This window comes from Passer domesticus, chromosome 9, assembly GCF_036417665.1.
Source record: "Passer domesticus isolate bPasDom1 chromosome 9, bPasDom1.hap1, whole genome shotgun sequence".
NCBI classification, from domain to species: Eukaryota; Metazoa; Chordata; class Aves; order Passeriformes; family Passeridae; genus Passer; species Passer domesticus.
The window spans coordinates 3,490,135-3,498,551 of NC_087482.1; positions in this window are offsets into that span (position 1 = coordinate 3,490,135).

Consider the following 8,417-nt stretch of genomic DNA (forward strand, 5'->3'; position numbering starts at 1 on the left):
CTCATGGAGAGCAACCCTATCATATTCTACATGTAAGATCCCACACTGACATGCCTGGCTTCCTTACTGAGGGGAACCAGAGGGCAGATGCATTGGCAATGACAGTCACCACCACAATTACTTCACCAACTTTACCTGACATTTTTAAACAAGCACAATTGAGCCTCCTGTTCTACCACCAAAACATGCCAGCCCTGGCACGTCAGTTGAAATTGTCACAAGAACAAGCCCGTGCCATTGTAGCCACATGTCCAAATTGCCAATCCCATGCCCTTCCAACAGTATTAACAGGTATCAGTCCTAGGGGACTGAATGCATTTGACCTGTGGCAGTCAGACATTACTCATTACCCATGTTTTGGGAAATTAAAATATATTCACGTATGTATACATACATTTTCTGGTGCAATCTTTGCATCTCTGCATGTAGGAGAGAAAGCCAAAGATGTCACCAAGCACTTTTACATGGCCTTTGCTACCCTAGGAGTTCCAAAAAAGATTAAGACAGATAATGAACCAAGTTACACCTCCAAAGCATTTCAAAATTTTCTCTCAGCTTTGGGAAATCCCCATCCCACCGGCATTCCTCGCAACCCTCAGGGACAATCAATAATAGAAGGCACACACAAAGAAATTAACAACCTGTTAGGTTTACAAAAAGATTCTGCCCTTTTAATGACACCTCAAGAAAGACTCTGCAAAGCACTATATGTGCTCACTTTTCTTAACTGCCATTCAAAAGAGCCAAATCCTCCAATCCTTTGGCATTTGCATAACAACACATTTGCCCATCTCAAAGAACACCCACCTGTGCTCATCAGAGACCCTGAGTCCCACCAAATTAAAGGTCCTTTTCCACTAATAACCTGGGGCCAAGGGTACGTGTGCGTTTCAACAGAAACAGGGCCGAACTGGATTCCAGGCCACTTTGTCAAAACCTAACAGGATGCAAATCAGCCTGCTGACCCACCCAGGAAAAGCCAAGCTGCCTGATCTGATCAGCCAGACACCGCAGCAGATGCAGTCGCTTGGAAGCATCGGAAGAAGAAGACCAGAATTCCCAAAATTGTAGCACGAACTCTCATCACAAAAAAATATTTTCCCCTGTCATACCTTGCTGCAGAACCCCTCCTTTCCTCCCCAACTATCCCTATCCCTTTTCCCACATACCTTGCCCCCAACCCATCCCACAAGTCCCCACGCCTCTCTTTCCTGCTTGTGTCCTACGATTATTAGAAAAGGGGGAGGGTGAGGAGAGTGACTGAAAGAGTGTACAGAAATTTAATGTCATATGTTTCTCTTGCTATTTGCTACAGCAAAATCACCCTGGAAGGCCACCCTGGAAAGAATGAAATTCAAACAAGTGCTTTTCACTGCAATCACCATTCTGCTCCATCCGTGGATAGCAGAAGGGTGGGTGGTGCAACAACCAACAGAAAATGTATGGCAGAATCTGGCGAAAACTCTGAAACAAGATCTGCTTGTCAATGGGCAGCGTGGACAATCCTCTGTCTACGTGCCTGGTGGGAATGCCTCTGTCGCAAAAAGATTATCCATATGCGGGGAAGAAACCAAATCCGGTTGACACCTGGGACACCTGGACAAAGATTTGACCACATGCCAGACAAGAGCCTCAGGAGTTAGATCTCTTGGGCTCTGCTCCAGCTGCATACTGTGTTAGGTTTTTCTATCTACAAAACACACCCATTTGGCATGACTCTGCAGTCTCAGGCACAATAACTCAGAAAGATGTAACACCTAATAGCAGAAAGTATAATTCAGCCACATGGTGCAACTATACCTCTAGCACACCATCTGAGTCCAGTAATGTTCCCAGAGTGTCACCGAGAGGCGTGTTTCTTATCTGCGGCGACAGAGTGTGGGCAGGGATCCCATCAAAGATCAAAGGAGGTCCCTGCAGCCTCGAACAGCTGACTGTCCTCACCCCAAACACATCACAAATTATAAATTGGCAGAATCAAGAACGATTGGCATCAAAAAGAAATCTTACAGTCAATTCGACCCAAATTGCGATGACAAAATTTATAATTGGAGCGAATCCAAAAGAGTCTCTGTATCCATTTTTCTACCTTGGTACGCAGCTGCAAAGGCTCTCGGTGAAATTTCCCACCTGGGGTGTTGGCTCAGCCATCAGGCCAAAGCTGCCTCCGCAGCCCTGTCAGATCTGCTCACGGAAGAAGAAACCACCAGGCACGCCACCCTACAAAATAGAGCTGACATTGATTTTCTCCTTCTGGCGCACGGTCACAGCTGTCAGGACTTTGCTGGTCTGTGCTATTTTAATTTAACATCTAAAAGCACCTCCATACATGCCAGCATTCAGCAAATTCGAAACCAAGTGCAAGACCTCATGACGGAGACCAGAGACATCAATGTAGTAGGTAAAGCACTCACACAGTGGGGAATCCCCGGGTGGCTTGTACCAATTCTCAAAAATTTGGTGTGGATTTTAGTTGTCATTTTCATGATAATGGTTGCCCTGAGTTGTTTGAAAAGAGTAATAGAAAAGTCACTTGGAAAAATTTATTTAATAAAGAAAGAAGGGGGAGATGTGGGGGTCATGGGTGAGAAAGCTATCTCAGGAATGCCCTGGGAAAGCACCATTGTCTAAGTCAGGGAAAATTCATTCCTTTCCCATGGTTCGAATGCTGTACTCCCTTTCCCACCACACTCATCCTGTACCCTTTGTATCTTTCATTAGTTACTCCCGTGAAAATTTTCCCCTCCCATCCCCCTCCATGTAGCTGTGCACAAAATCTGTAACTTTCCCCAGAGATCTCGCACTCGCCCTGGTATCCCTCTGCTGGTGTTACCATCCCTGCTGTCCCTTCGACTCACTGTGTGTCCCTCAGCCTACCCTCCATGTTTTCCTATCCTTTTTGGACCCTGCAATAAATCAGTTGAAATTATCCAGGACTCAAGCTGCCCTCCTTCTATCTAGTGAAGAGGAACATCTAGCCGGGGTCGAGCGGGTGAAAATCCTGACCCCGGCAACCTTGTTCTTATCAATTTCTATGACATCACACACACAGTCCTTAAACACACACAGCCATCACCTATATACACTAGTACCGTTTCTTGGTTGGTATCTGGGTGGATCTCAAAGTGGCAAATGCCTTGGTCATTGTCAAGGCATATGTCTTGAGCACTAATCACATTACTGTCACAGATGAATCCCTGTTGTTCTTGAGCAATGCAAGGTTCCAAGTTTACGGTTTGCCATCTCCCCTGGATTTTCCAAGCCCATACCCTGTATTCTGAGGGGTATAATGCTGGCTGCTCGTGACTGAGCCCTAAGGCAGCAATGGCGTGAATAGCGTGAACTGTGCCATTATGCAGAGTGAGCACGAAGGCTGGAGCTGTGTTAGTGGGGGGATTATATGTAAAATTACCATGGTCCACCAAGACTGGAAATCTTTCTCAATGTCTGTAGCACTGCCCCAGACCACCTTTTGCACTTCAGTGGGAAAGACTCCTTCACTTCCTTCTCTTATGATTAAAGCAGCTGTTGACTGTACCCATAATTGTGTTTGCATATAGCTGAGGGCTAAAGATATGTTATCCTGTGCCCCCTTTAATGTGTCTGCTAGCAAGCTATGGTCTTGATCTTCAATATCTCTCCATTTCGGCAGCACCCTCAAGACTTGCCACTGACTGTTTTCCTATGCCAAAAGAGATGACTGTAAAGGCTGTTTTAATTTTATTGGATGGCTAGCTGCTACAGCTAATTTGTTCATTAATATTTCTGAGTCAATCCTATTCAAAACCCCTAGCCCAGTCCCTAACATCTTGGTTAAATCCCTTTGCATTCTGTCTCTGAAGTGCGCGTGTTTTTGTAGCCATCTTGTCCATCCCTCGAAGGATGACCTTATGAAGGAGGAACAAGCTGGCTGAACTGTCGAGATAGTAGTTTGCATTAACAGTTCGAAATGTCATAATCCTGGATTAAATAACTGTTGTTGTTGACCCGTATTCCTTATTATGTATGGGCCAATTTCATAAACTCTAGGTTCAAGCTTCAATGGCATATTTTGGGTTTGTCCTTGAGTGCTGGCGTGGGTTGTAACAGGCTTAGCTATAGCATTTATTTTAAATTTGAAAGACAGCCCAATAGTGTTGCAGGCCCAGAGGCAAACCATGTTGACAGTTTGTCTTAATGTGAAGTTGTGCCAACAGTCCAATTCATTTGGACGATTACAAATCTTCCAGTGCTTATTTACACTGATTTGGGTTGCTTTACTATAGGTAGTCCCAATAATCATTCTACACCCTATCTTAATTACCTCCCCCATGGTCCCTTGAAGTCACCACAACCTCTGTTTCTGCCACTGCAGCGTTTTTTATATTTGCTTTTTGCACATGACCACAGTTGTTAGGTTTAAACCTTTTAAATGGGAAGGTTTACCCATGGATCCGGTCTATTGAGTAAGAGCTTGGGACCAAGGCCATTCAGCATTGTTCTGGCTAGGAGTACTTTCTAATTTTTGGATTACAGCAATGATTGTAAACAACACTTCAGCACAAATCCCCACCCACCATGATGCATTCATTTTGTGCAGGTAAGTTTCAGTTTCAGTTTACCATCACCCAGTGTTATTCTCCAAGGGGCTTCTGGAGCTTTCTTAACACGGCTGTGGTGGATCCAAGCACTTTGTTCCTTAGTCTTGATTGCAGTGAAGGTAGTAAGGAGCACTTGGTATGGTCCCTCCCATTGTGGTTCCAGGGCCTTCTCTGTAAGAGACTTAACATATACATAGTCTCCAGCCTGCACATCATGTACTGGTCCATCGAGCCCTGTACCCCGAGTACCGGGGGTACCTCCAGGCGGTCATGCTCCACTGGCTCCCCTTGGTTTCCACTGAGGAAGGAGGCTGGATTGACAATATTAGTCACCACAATGTCCACAGCATCTTGCTCCACCATAATAGCTTGGTATCTCAGAAATCGTTGTGGGAAAAGCCAATGTCCGCCTTTCACCTCCAGCACTGCAGACACCGTGTGAGACACTGGCACAGTCATTTTGTGGCCCAGGGTGAATTGACTTACCTCTTGGATATTCAGTACAACTCCTGCAGCAGCTCTGAGGCATCCAGGCCAGTCTTTAGCTGCTGCATCCAATTGCTTAGAGAAGTAAGCAACTGGTCTCCGGTATGGGCCAAGGTCCTGTGCTAATATTCCCAAGGCCATTCCTTGCTTCTCATTGGAGAACAAGAGGAAAGGCTTACTCACGTCTGGCAATCCCAGAGCTGGAGCTGACATGAGGGCTTTCTTCAGCTGGTGGAAGGCCTGCATAGCTTCCTTTGTCCATTGGATTTCCCTGCTTTCAGTTGCAATAAGTTCATATAAGGGCTTAACAAACAGTCCATAGTAACAGATCCATAACCTGCACCACCTCGTCATCGCCAGGAAAGTTCCTAGTTCTTTTGCAGTCTGAGGTTTTGGGGTCTGGCATATTGCCTCCTTCCAGCTTTGGCCCAGGGTACATTGTCCAGTACTGACTTTGTATCCCAGATAAGTTAATGTCTGTTTTACTGCTTGAGCCTTTTTCTTTGATACTCGGTACCCTTGGAGTCCCAGAAAGTTCAAGAGGCTTACCGTCCAGGCCACGCATGCTTCACTCGTCCGTGTGGCTATGAGGATGTCATCTTTGTAGCAGCTTCGCTTCCTCTGGAGGGGCTTCCCAGGCCTCTAATTCCTTTGCAAGTTGTTCTCCAAACAAAGTGGGTGAGTTTTTAAATCCCTGTGGGGGTACTGTCCATGTAAGTTGAATTCTTTGCCCACTTTTAGGACTTTCCCATTCAAATGCAAAAATTTTCTGGCTGGCTAGGTGGATAGGAAGGCAGAAGAAGGCGTCTTTTAAACCTGAAACGGTAAACCAAGTTAGTTCAGGTGTTAAGCAATTTAATATCGTGTAGGGATTGGCCACCACAGGATACAGATCCTCAGTTACCTTGTTCATGGCTTGCAGATCGTGTACTAACCTGTATGACTCATCAGGTTTGCTGGCTGGTAGGATAGGGGCATTAAAATCAGATTGACATTCTTTTAATAATACTAGATGCAAAAAGTTCTCAATTACTGGGCTAATTCCTTCCTTATCTTCCTTCCTCAGGGGATACTGTTTAACTCTGACAGGTTGCATTCCCTCTTTTAGTCTGATCTGAACAGGCGGAGCATTTTTTGCTCTCCCTGATACATCAGAGGCCCATACCCCAGGGAACACCTGATTCTTTACGTCTTCATCGATTTCAGTTTCCCTTGTGACTTGACTAGTGGTTAATATCAAACTCAATATTTCTACATACTCTTGATCATTTCCCTCCAGAGTAATTTCCCCATTTTTGAATGCAATAGTTGGCGGTCATTGTCCCAGCAAATCTCTGTCCAGAAGTTGCTCAGGGGAGTTGGGCATATATAGAAATTTGTGGATCCCCCACTGTTTTCCCAGTTTGTATTTTAGTGGCCTAAAGAAAAATGCCTTTTCAGTTTGGCCAGTCGCTCCCGTAACTGTAGCATAATCATCCCCTACGGGCATCAAGGCTGTATTTAGAAGCGAGTACCTTGCCCCAGGAAGGTACTCGCTTTTAAAGGTTGACTAGGAATTTCCCTTCTTTTTCCATTTCTCCCAGCTTTAGTTTGACAACCAGAGAGCCTGCTGGGGTAGTCTCCTCCAGTCCCCCTAATCGTCTTGCACATGGGCAACCACCCCTCCTCTCCTTTGATTCCCTTCACCATTCTCTTTCTGCTCTGGACAGTGCTTCTTCCAATGGCTCTGTTTCTTACAGTTTGCACATTGATTTCTGCCGGATCGAGGAGGGCCTTGCCTGGGTGCTCCCTGCCCGCTTTCACGTCTTTCTTTCCATTCCTCCTGCACTATTGCTATTAAGTTTTTCATCCCTTGTTTATCCCCTTCTTCTCTGTTGCTAAAGACTCTCCAAGCCTCCACCAATAAAGTTTCTAAATTCCGTATATCTTCTTCTCAGACTTTTTAGAGTTTGCACCAAATATCCCCCTTGGACTGTCCCAAAAATAGATTAATTAGTTGTTGTATCCCTCTCGGGTTTCCTGCAGTCAGGATGACCCTCCCCGAGGGTTCTTTTTTCCCAGCCGGATGGTGGAAGAAAGAGTCGCAATTCTTCAGCTCTGGTTCACAAGGTTGTTTATTGTCTCTTATCTAAACCATTCTTTTTCAGAACTGCAGAGGTCTGATCTGCCGGTCTGTCATGGGCACGCTGCCCGCCCCTGGGCTGGTGTCTACATTTTATACGAGGAATTACATGTACTTCATTGATCATTATTTTCCAATACCAATCACCTCTGATAGACTGTCTACTTCTAGTCTAAACCAATCCAAATGTGCCACCATCACCAAGAAGATGGAGGCTAGGAAGAAGAAGGAAGAAAAATAGGACAACGCCCAAATCCCTCCATCTTGCCTCCTAGACCCCCTCTAGTAAAATCCCTGAAATTCCACTTTTCACCTTAGGATTAATTCATTATCAATCTACTTAAACTTCTGTGACTTGTGATTCTTCATACAAGGTTGGTAATTTGCTCTATGGGTTAAGATTCAAATCCCAAGTGTCTCTGGCTTCCTGCTAGGGCTCCCCAGCCCTCTGCCAGGGGCACGTGTCATCCAGGGCACCCAGAGGGGTGTCCTGGGTTCCAGCATATCCCCACATCAGATGCAGGGTCCAGTGGTGCATAGCGTCGCATTGTGTTTCTCAGGTGGTCTAGGAATTCTCTGGGGGATTCTGAGGGTGCCTGTTTAATAGCATATAAAGCTGACCAATTTATAGTTTCAGGTGTTGCTCTTTCCACTCCCAATAGAAGCCAATCCTTATAATTTTTTAGCCTCTGTCTTTGTACTGGTTGGTTCAGGTTCCAGCCTGGGTCCTGAAGTGGAAAATGTTCCTTTAGGTCCAGTAGTTGTTGTCTAAAGTGATCTGCTCCCTGGTTCCTGGCTGTTTTTAAAACCATCTAGCTTTCTGTTTCAGTGAATGTGTCTAATAACAATTGAATAGCACCCCAGTCTGGATTGTGCTGCTTCATAATGTTTCCTAGATGTTTAGCAATGTTTATTGGGTGATTTTGGTAATTTCCTGCAACCCTTTCCCATGCTTCCAAACCAAGGGTGGAGAAGGGCACCTTAACTAATATCTTTTCTCTGCCTGGTTTTACTGTCACCTGCAAAGGGGCCTGCAGTATTTGTCCTCTGGTTTGGGATGCTATTGGGCTGCCTGGAGGGGTTGGAGCTGGTGTCTTCTCCAAAGGAGGAGGAGTAGGAGTAGGAGTAGGAGTAGTAGTGGAAGAGGTCGACTTGCTGGTGTAGGTGGTGTAGATGGAGCCCCTCCCAAGTCTCTACCCCTTCCCCTCTGCCCTCCCAAATGAGGGCTA